Source organism: Nyctereutes procyonoides, unplaced genomic scaffold, assembly GCF_905146905.1.
Source record: "Nyctereutes procyonoides isolate TBG_1078 unplaced genomic scaffold, NYPRO_anot_genome, whole genome shotgun sequence".
NCBI lineage: Eukaryota > Metazoa > Chordata > Mammalia > Carnivora > Canidae > Nyctereutes > Nyctereutes procyonoides.
In genome coordinates this window covers 43,597,043-43,605,183 of record NW_026575126.1, presented here as the reverse complement: position 1 = coordinate 43,605,183, position 8,141 = coordinate 43,597,043, and positions in this window count along the sequence as shown.

Genomic DNA, 8,141 nt, shown 5'->3' with positions numbered 1-8,141 from the left:
GGGACAGTCTGATTCCGTCCTTCCCAAGAGAACATGGCAGGGGGCAGAAGGCTTGGGGCCTTGGGGTCTCGTAGGAGGTTTGCAGCTGGTTCCTATCTCATCAGGAAATGGGTCTGCAAGAAGGTAGGGACAAGGCTGTGGAGCTTTGAGATGTTTATCCTGGGAGGTAGGCCCTGTGGGACCAAATCCCAGCCCACTCATTCCTTTGCGGGGCCCCAGCTAAATGGGAAGAGTTGCTTGGCTCTCAGAGTCTTGAGAAGGTTAAATAGCACGTGTAAAGTACAGTGCCTGGCACATAGTAAGTGCTCAGTTAATATTAACTATCTCAAGAGTAGTAGGGTCATGGTATCGTATTGGCAGAGGCCGCAATCACCACCGTGTCTATCCCATGTGCTCCTCGGTGGTTCCCAGCAGCCTCTGCAGGTAGGCTGGGGTCCTGTGACTCATAGTGGCCAGTGGGCTGCTGCACAGGTGTTGTGGGTCACATCCAGGAGGAGGTGGGTAGGCAGGTACCACTGGGTTTGTATTTCTAAAGCTCTCTGCTCTCCTGCTAGGGCAGGCCCGGGAGCCACAACAATATGGTAGCATCCCAAGACAGTAGAGCCTCCATGACTCTGAGACAGTGTCCTGACCCCATGGGACATAGAACATGAGTGAGAAGTGTGTTTCTGTCGTCAGGCTACTGGGATTCTTGGTTAGTTTGCCGCTGCAGTACGGCTATGGTGACTGAGACGCTCTGTTACGATTTCTCTTATCATTCCTCAATCAAAGCATACTCAAGAGCAGATTCAAGGGGATCGGAAGTCCTCAACGGGGGGACATTCTGAGGCTGGTTTTCAGAGAGACACGTTTTTATCAACTAATATCTTCTCTGTGTGTTTATATATAATAGATAATCTCTGTCTCTTTTAGATGAGTCTTTTGCTTTATTCCAGACACTCAGAACACTGAAGAAAAGCATCCCCCTTTTGATCATGTTTGAATACTCACTGAAACAAAACAAAACAAAACTTAATTGAAGATGAAATGTGTGAAGCTCTCTTGATCTCTCTGGAAACAGCCAATTATCAAGACAATTTCATATATACTAGATATAGTATCTTCATAGATACTGGAGAGAGATACATATATATAGTATACACTGTTCTTTCTGTATATGTGTATACACACACAGCATATATATATATATATATATATATATATATATATCTCCAACTCTTGATTTCTGCTGGCTTATGGCTTTTACCAGCCCTCATGAGCAACTCTGAACAATTTCTGAAATCAGGAAGGAATGTACATGTTTCCTTCCAATGCATTCCTCCTACCACTGCTTTTTTGTATTTAGAAACCACATCCTCCCCTGGCCTATTCATTCCCGTCCCTTTCTTACCCTCTTTTTTTTTTTTTTAAGATTTTATTTATTTATTCATGAGAGACACAGAGAGGTAGAGACACAGGCAGAGGGAGAAGCAGGGTCCATGCAGGGAGCCCGATGTGGGACTTGATTCTGGGACTCGATCCTGGGACTTGATCCTGGGACTCGAAGATCATGCCCTGGGCCGGAGGCAGGCGCTAAACTGCTGAGTCCCCCAGGGATCCCTTCCCATCCCTTTCCAAAGACTGCTACAGTCAGGCTGTGCTGTTCATAGCGCTTCCCCGTCTTTGAAGGATTCTGGATACCCCGAGTGCCCATGTCCTTGCTTTATCATATTGCTATCCTGAAATATTTCTCTGGCCTCCTTTCCAACTCTTAAACAAATAATAAAAACTGTTTGTTAAATACTTAGTGTCTATTTCTCTTGAAGGAAGGGACCCTAGAATGGGAAACTGAGACATAATAACTGTTTTTTAGAAATTGTCCACAAGATCCCATGAGCTTTGCCTTTGGTTTTTCTTTTTCTTTTTTAAATACCAGTTTGAGACAGAACTGGCATACTGTACAATTTATCTGTTTATATATTTACGTGGATGTAATAAAATCACAGAATTGCGCAAATATCACCACAATTTTGGACTATTTTCATCACTCACCCCTCTTCCCAAAACAATCCATACCCATTAGCATTCAGTCCTGTTTTCCATCAGCCCCACCCAACCCCTGGAAACCACTAGTCTACTCTCTGTTTCTATCGGTTTGCCTATTCTGGACATTTCATATAAACAGAGTCACTTTATGAGGTCTTCTGTGGCTGGCTTATAGGATTTCGCCTCCTGTTTTCAAAGATCAACTGTACCAATGCAAAGATCATCTGCATTCTTTTTAAGGCTTTTTTATACATTGAGTGGATACTCATCCCTTGGTGGACATCTGGGTTTGTTTCCATTTATTTTTTGTTTTTACTATTTATGCTGATATGAGCATTTGAGTCTAAGTTTTTGCACAGATGTGTGTTTTCATTTATCTGGGGCATATACCCAGGAGTAGAATTGCTGGGTCGTACAGTGACTCTGTGTTGTTGTGTGTGTGTTTTATTGTTGTTTGCAGTTAAATTGAAGCACAATTTAATCTCACTTCCCATGACCCATATGAGGAGGAAAGAAAAGATCCCTGGCACTGTGCTCACAGGTACCATGCTTGTTAATGGCAGACCTGTCCCGGACCTTCCCCATCTGGTGAAGCGTCACCCTACACATGGCCCGTCAGCCTTGTCTATGAAGGGGACAGCAGCCACAGCTGGGAGCATGGTTTATATGTGTTCCAAAGTACATCAGTTATTTTTCAACCTATCAAACTGTTGTGACTAAAATCATAAATCACTGCTTTGCAAACAAAGATTGAAAATATGGAATAACAGAAATTAAATATTTTAAGCCAGCCTTTTTTATTTTCTTCCTAATTCTCTTTAATGTCTTTCATTTGGTGAAAGAGTATATGTGTTCGTTATTAGAATATGTCTGTAGAAAATAATGTTTCAAATTTGGAAAAACTGAAGAAACAGACTTTATTTACCCTTAGTCCTTCCACGTAGAAAAAAAACCACGGTAGCCTCTTTTTCTGTTTGCTTTAAATTCACCGCAAGCCAGATTGGAACTGGAACAGGGGAGATGCCCCTCAGTTCTGGAATCAGGCTGGAATCTGATTCTCAGCTCCACCACCTGCTGGCTCTTTGACCTCAGGCCTGGTAGGTGACCCTCTACAAATGCAGGGAAATGACGCCTACCTCCCTGAGCTGTAGTGAATTATTTGCCCTAATGCAGAGGCTGTGTTTAACAGTGAGTCTGGCATATGCTAAAGATCCAACCAGTAGTTATTTTGTTTGATAATAAAGCTATTCTCTTTATTTTCCTGCAAGCCTCTCCTCCATATTATTCAATATTCTTTAAAAAGCAGGACTCTATTTTGGTTGCTTCATCTCTCTTACTGATGTACCATCATTAATGTAGCCAGTTTCCTAATTAGGTCAGGGGTATTTTTGATCTCCAATGAATGAAATCATATTGCAGTTCCCTTGTTAGTCTCAAGCAGGTTGACATCAGCTTCCCCGGCCACCTCTGGGATATCCTGACCCAATGGGTAGGTGTTGGCAGGTAAAGACGAGCTGTGTGAACCACCTCATTTCCCTAGACAAAAACCCTCCAACATAAAATAAAATCAACCTTTTTTTTTTTCCTTGGCAGAAGCCACGGTGTTTGCTCCCTCTGCAGCCCTCCTCTAGCATGGGGGTAATTTGTAGCTTGAACGATTGAGACAAACACTTGGCATGAGTCGGAGAGAAGTAGGATTTCTGTAATTGGAATATTTTGTCTCATTTATTCTTGATAATGTGCCATATTCCACTCTATCAGCCAGAGGTGATTGTTCACAGAATGCCTTACACCTGGTATTGGTGCTTATGAAAACCAGATGTGGTTCATTGTTAGATGCTATTTTAAAGCAAGGGTGAGCTATTTTCATCCAACAGCCCCTCCCATCCTCATTCTCTTTCTTTTTCCTATGATTGTTTGTCCTCCCCAGGGTTCTAGTTACATTTATTTGGAGGCCAGGGATGCTGGCCCATTTTTACCAAGTCTTGGTAATCTGTTCTGCAGTCCCCGCAGGTAGTGGGGGAAGGGGGATGTGTTGGGGGAGGAGGCAGGGAAGTCCAGAATGATCCGAGGAGATTGCAGCCCCAGAGTTCAGGCATCTCCTCCTGGTGTGGCCGCAGCAGGCAGTAACCCATAGCTTGGTCAGAAAGGTCAAGTCCAGGAAACTGATGCTGCCTTTTGTCGTTTGAGACAGGACGTGGATGTCCTAAGAACCTTTGCTTTCCTGGGTCTCTGCGGGTTACAAGAGGAAGAAAGGGACATCATGAGATGAGGTTGGTTTCCCCAGGGAGCAATCCTGCAGTTTAGATATTTATAAGGAGTGAGGACCTTGTAAAACACAAAATACTGATTCCTCTCCAAATGCTCTGAATTTCCAGGGAAAGGTTCTGGGCATCTGCATTTCAAACAGGCTTCCAGTATGGGGATGTGTGTGATTTAGATAGAACCCAACTGGGGGAAATTGGTAGGGTGGTCATACACTAAAAAGCTTGTATGTGCATCAGGGACCTTGATTAGATGCAGATTCTGATCCTGCAAATCTGGGTGGGGGATGGGGGGTGGGAAGGAAGGGGGAGGCCGAGATGATGGCTTTCTAAAAGTCTCCTGGATACTGGTGGTTGCTCATCCCTTGACTGCACTGCACTCAGAGTAGCAGGGATACAGCAGCAGCAGTCAGCACATGCCACCACCCTATTTTCCTACAGCCCAGGGCCTAAGTATGACTAGAAAAACAAAAACAAGAAAAAAGAAATACAAATAGCATTTCATTACCTGTGATTACCTGTGAACATTTCATAAAATGTAATGTCAGTGTCCACGGATGAAGTTTTATTGGGACACAGCCACACCCACTCACTCACGACTTGACCGTGGCTGCTTTTGTATAACATGCCACCGAGTTGTAACTGTGGTAGAGATCATACTGCCCCAGGAGCCTAAAATATTTACTGCCTGGCCCTTTGCAGAAAGGGCTTGCCAATCCCGGGTCCAGATCTAGAAGCAAAAAAAAAAAAAAAAAAAAAAGCAGAGGTGTCCTTTAAGGAAATGTATTACTCAGTACAGCTGGAAGGTGAGAGATAAGACTGCCAATCCAGTATGTTGAGTTTGAATATCAATAATGATTCAAAAAATTAATATTACCATAAAACAGGAGATGAACTCTGACAAGTTAAAAAAAAAAAAAAAACTCTCCAAATCTTTATTCTTCCCACCCTCTACCTCCTGACCCCAATTTCTGACTTAGAATGGCCATATATTTGCATAATGGCTTTCTTTTGTTCTTTTTATTGCCAACTAATTGAATTAGGATGGCTAAAAAAAAAAAAAAAAAAAAAAACCTTCAGGCTCAGACCAGTTCCAGAGTCCTGTAAATAAGCCTATAGGTGAAAAAAGGTGAAGAGTAGGTTCCTCTTTATGGGGCAGCTATAATCTAGGTTTTGTTCTTGTTTTATATCTGTGTTTGTTTTTTATATTTAGCTTATGGACATTAAGGGAGTCAGCGATAGAATTCCGATAGGTGAGTCTTCTTTTTGGAGAAAGAATCGAGATTGAGTGTACACCTGCCTTCCCTGGAGAGCCTCTTCATCTCTCTCCCCGCTGTGGGCATAGGGTTGTGTCGGTTGGGGCATAGAAGGCGGGGTGGAGGCAACTCAGAACATTTTGCAAACTTGTGCCTCATAGTCTTTAAAAAGACTTCTCCTGGAGAGAGCTCGGGTGGGCTTTTCTGCCTGTGAATTGATTCCTTCTTGATTTTGTTGTCCCAGTGGCAGTCTGCAGGCACCTGTCTTACCCGTAGGCACCAGGAATCGGTGAGTTTTTCCAATGCAGTGAATACAATGATCAGGATTTCCCCTCCGGCCACCTGTAACTCTTGCCTTGGGGACCAATCAAAGCATGCTTTGAACCAAAACCATTCGGGCATTTTTAAATTTATTTGACTTCTTACAGATAAAGGGTTTTTTTTTTTTTTTTTTTTCCTGTGCGAGCAGTTTAGTTATTTTGTCAGCACGCTGGGTTAAATATGCTTAACTGTACCCCGGTTTGATTTCATGCCAGAGCTCAGAACTCAAGAAGAGGCATGCCAAAACACTTGCCAGCATCCTTATCCTAAACCCTGCTTCTTTCTCCCAGACAGGAATGCTACTGCTTGCTCTTTCCCCATGCTCCACAAAGGGATAAAAAAAAAAAAAAAAAATACAGATGCACTGCTTTCACTGCATCCCAAAGATTCTGGACATCATTTGTCTCCATGTATTTTTTAAAATGTTTTTCTACCATAGGATCCAGTAATTCCACTACTGATTATTTACCCACAGAAAATGAAAACACGAATTCAAAAAGATATGCATCCCTATGTTTATTGCAATATTATTTACGATAGCTTTATGAGTGAGATATCTCAATCATATCTTCTTTATCCATTCATCTACTGGTTTGCTTTCCATCTTGGCTATCGTAAATGATGTTGCAATAAACATAGGGATGCATATCTTTTTGAATTAGTGTTTTCATCTATATCTATATATATCTATGGATAACTATCTCTCAATCATATCTTCTTTATCCAGATATATATCTATCTCTCAATAGATAGATAGATATCTCTCTCAATCATATGTATACACAAATGCATGTGAGCGAGCATGTGCACACACTGAAATATTATACAGATTTGTGACAACATGGGTCGATCTAGAAGATATTATGCTAAGTGAAATATGTCAGACCAAGAAAGACATATACATATGATTTCACTCATATGTGGCCTCCAAAACACGTTTGAATAAACAGCCAAAAAGCAGAATCAGACCTATGAATACAGACGACAAATGGATGGTTGCCAGAGGGTCTGAGAGGGGCTGGGGGAATGAGCAAGATGGGTGAGGGAGAGTGGGAGATAGAAGCTTCCAGCTATGAGAGAGTAAGTCACGAGACTAAAAGGCACAATACAAGGAACGTCCTCAATGATGCCGTATTGGCAGTGATGGTAGCTATGGTGAGCACGGCGTAGCATACAGAGATGTTGAATCACTATGTAGCATAACAAAAATAATGTAACATTCTGCATCATCTATACTTGGGAAATTTAAAAAAAAAAAGATGAAAACAGACAAAAAAAAAAAAAAAACAGACTCTTCCTGAGTTTTTCTCCTCACAGTAATTATGACAATGACCCTGTTTGTGTCAAGTCTCTGAAGCTGGACAAGATGAGCTCCTCCTGTCCTCCCAAATCTCTCTATCCCTCTCCTTTCGGCGGCCAGACTTGAGATGTATTTGCCTCTTCCTGCAAAGGGCTCGTAGCCCCGTGCTCCTTGCTCAGCCCAGGTGAGAGGCTCCAGGGATGAAAGAAATCAGAGACAGAGGCCACTTATCTCCAAACGCCTGTCTTTCAAAGAGAGGTGACATATTCTAGCGAGGAGGACGGTATCTTTGCACTTCCTTGTAATGGTCCCTGACACCTTGAACCGCAAAATATTGCTGAAAAGTCTATTATGGCCTGTCTCTTTTCTCTGTCTCTTTTCGTCATCTCGGTCTCTCTCTGTTCTGGGAACAAAGAAAACTTTTAAAAGAGGGGAGAGATCAAAAGGTTTCTTAATTTTTTGATATGTCTACTGAGCCCAAACTCAGATAAAGGGGGTTGGGCAGGGGGAGGGGGCGGCGAGGCCAGCTGGACTAGGAAACTGAGCCTAGGAGCAGCTGACATCAGATAGGAGTAGTTCTTTTAGGAGGAAAAAGACCTGTCACCTCTAATTACCTTCCATGGCCCTTGCTGGATGCTGCCCCAGAAATGGAATACTTTGATGTGAAGAAACACCATCTTCACCTTCCTGCATTTTTATGCCAATGCCATAATCAGCTAGGGAGGGAGTCAAACTCAAACTTGAATCAGTTCGCCATTCCTCCAAGAAATTATGTAACAACAAGTGCAGCATCTATTAGCTCTCTTTTCCACCATCTTCATAACTCAAAACTGTGAGCAACTAGAGAGGCCTGCATGAGTTTCCTACTGTCTTTGTAACCAACTGTCACAAACGCAGTGACTTAAAAACATTGGTGATTATCTGTGAATCAGGAAAAACTGTTCATGAGCTTTATTTTTCTCTTTGCTGTTTTCT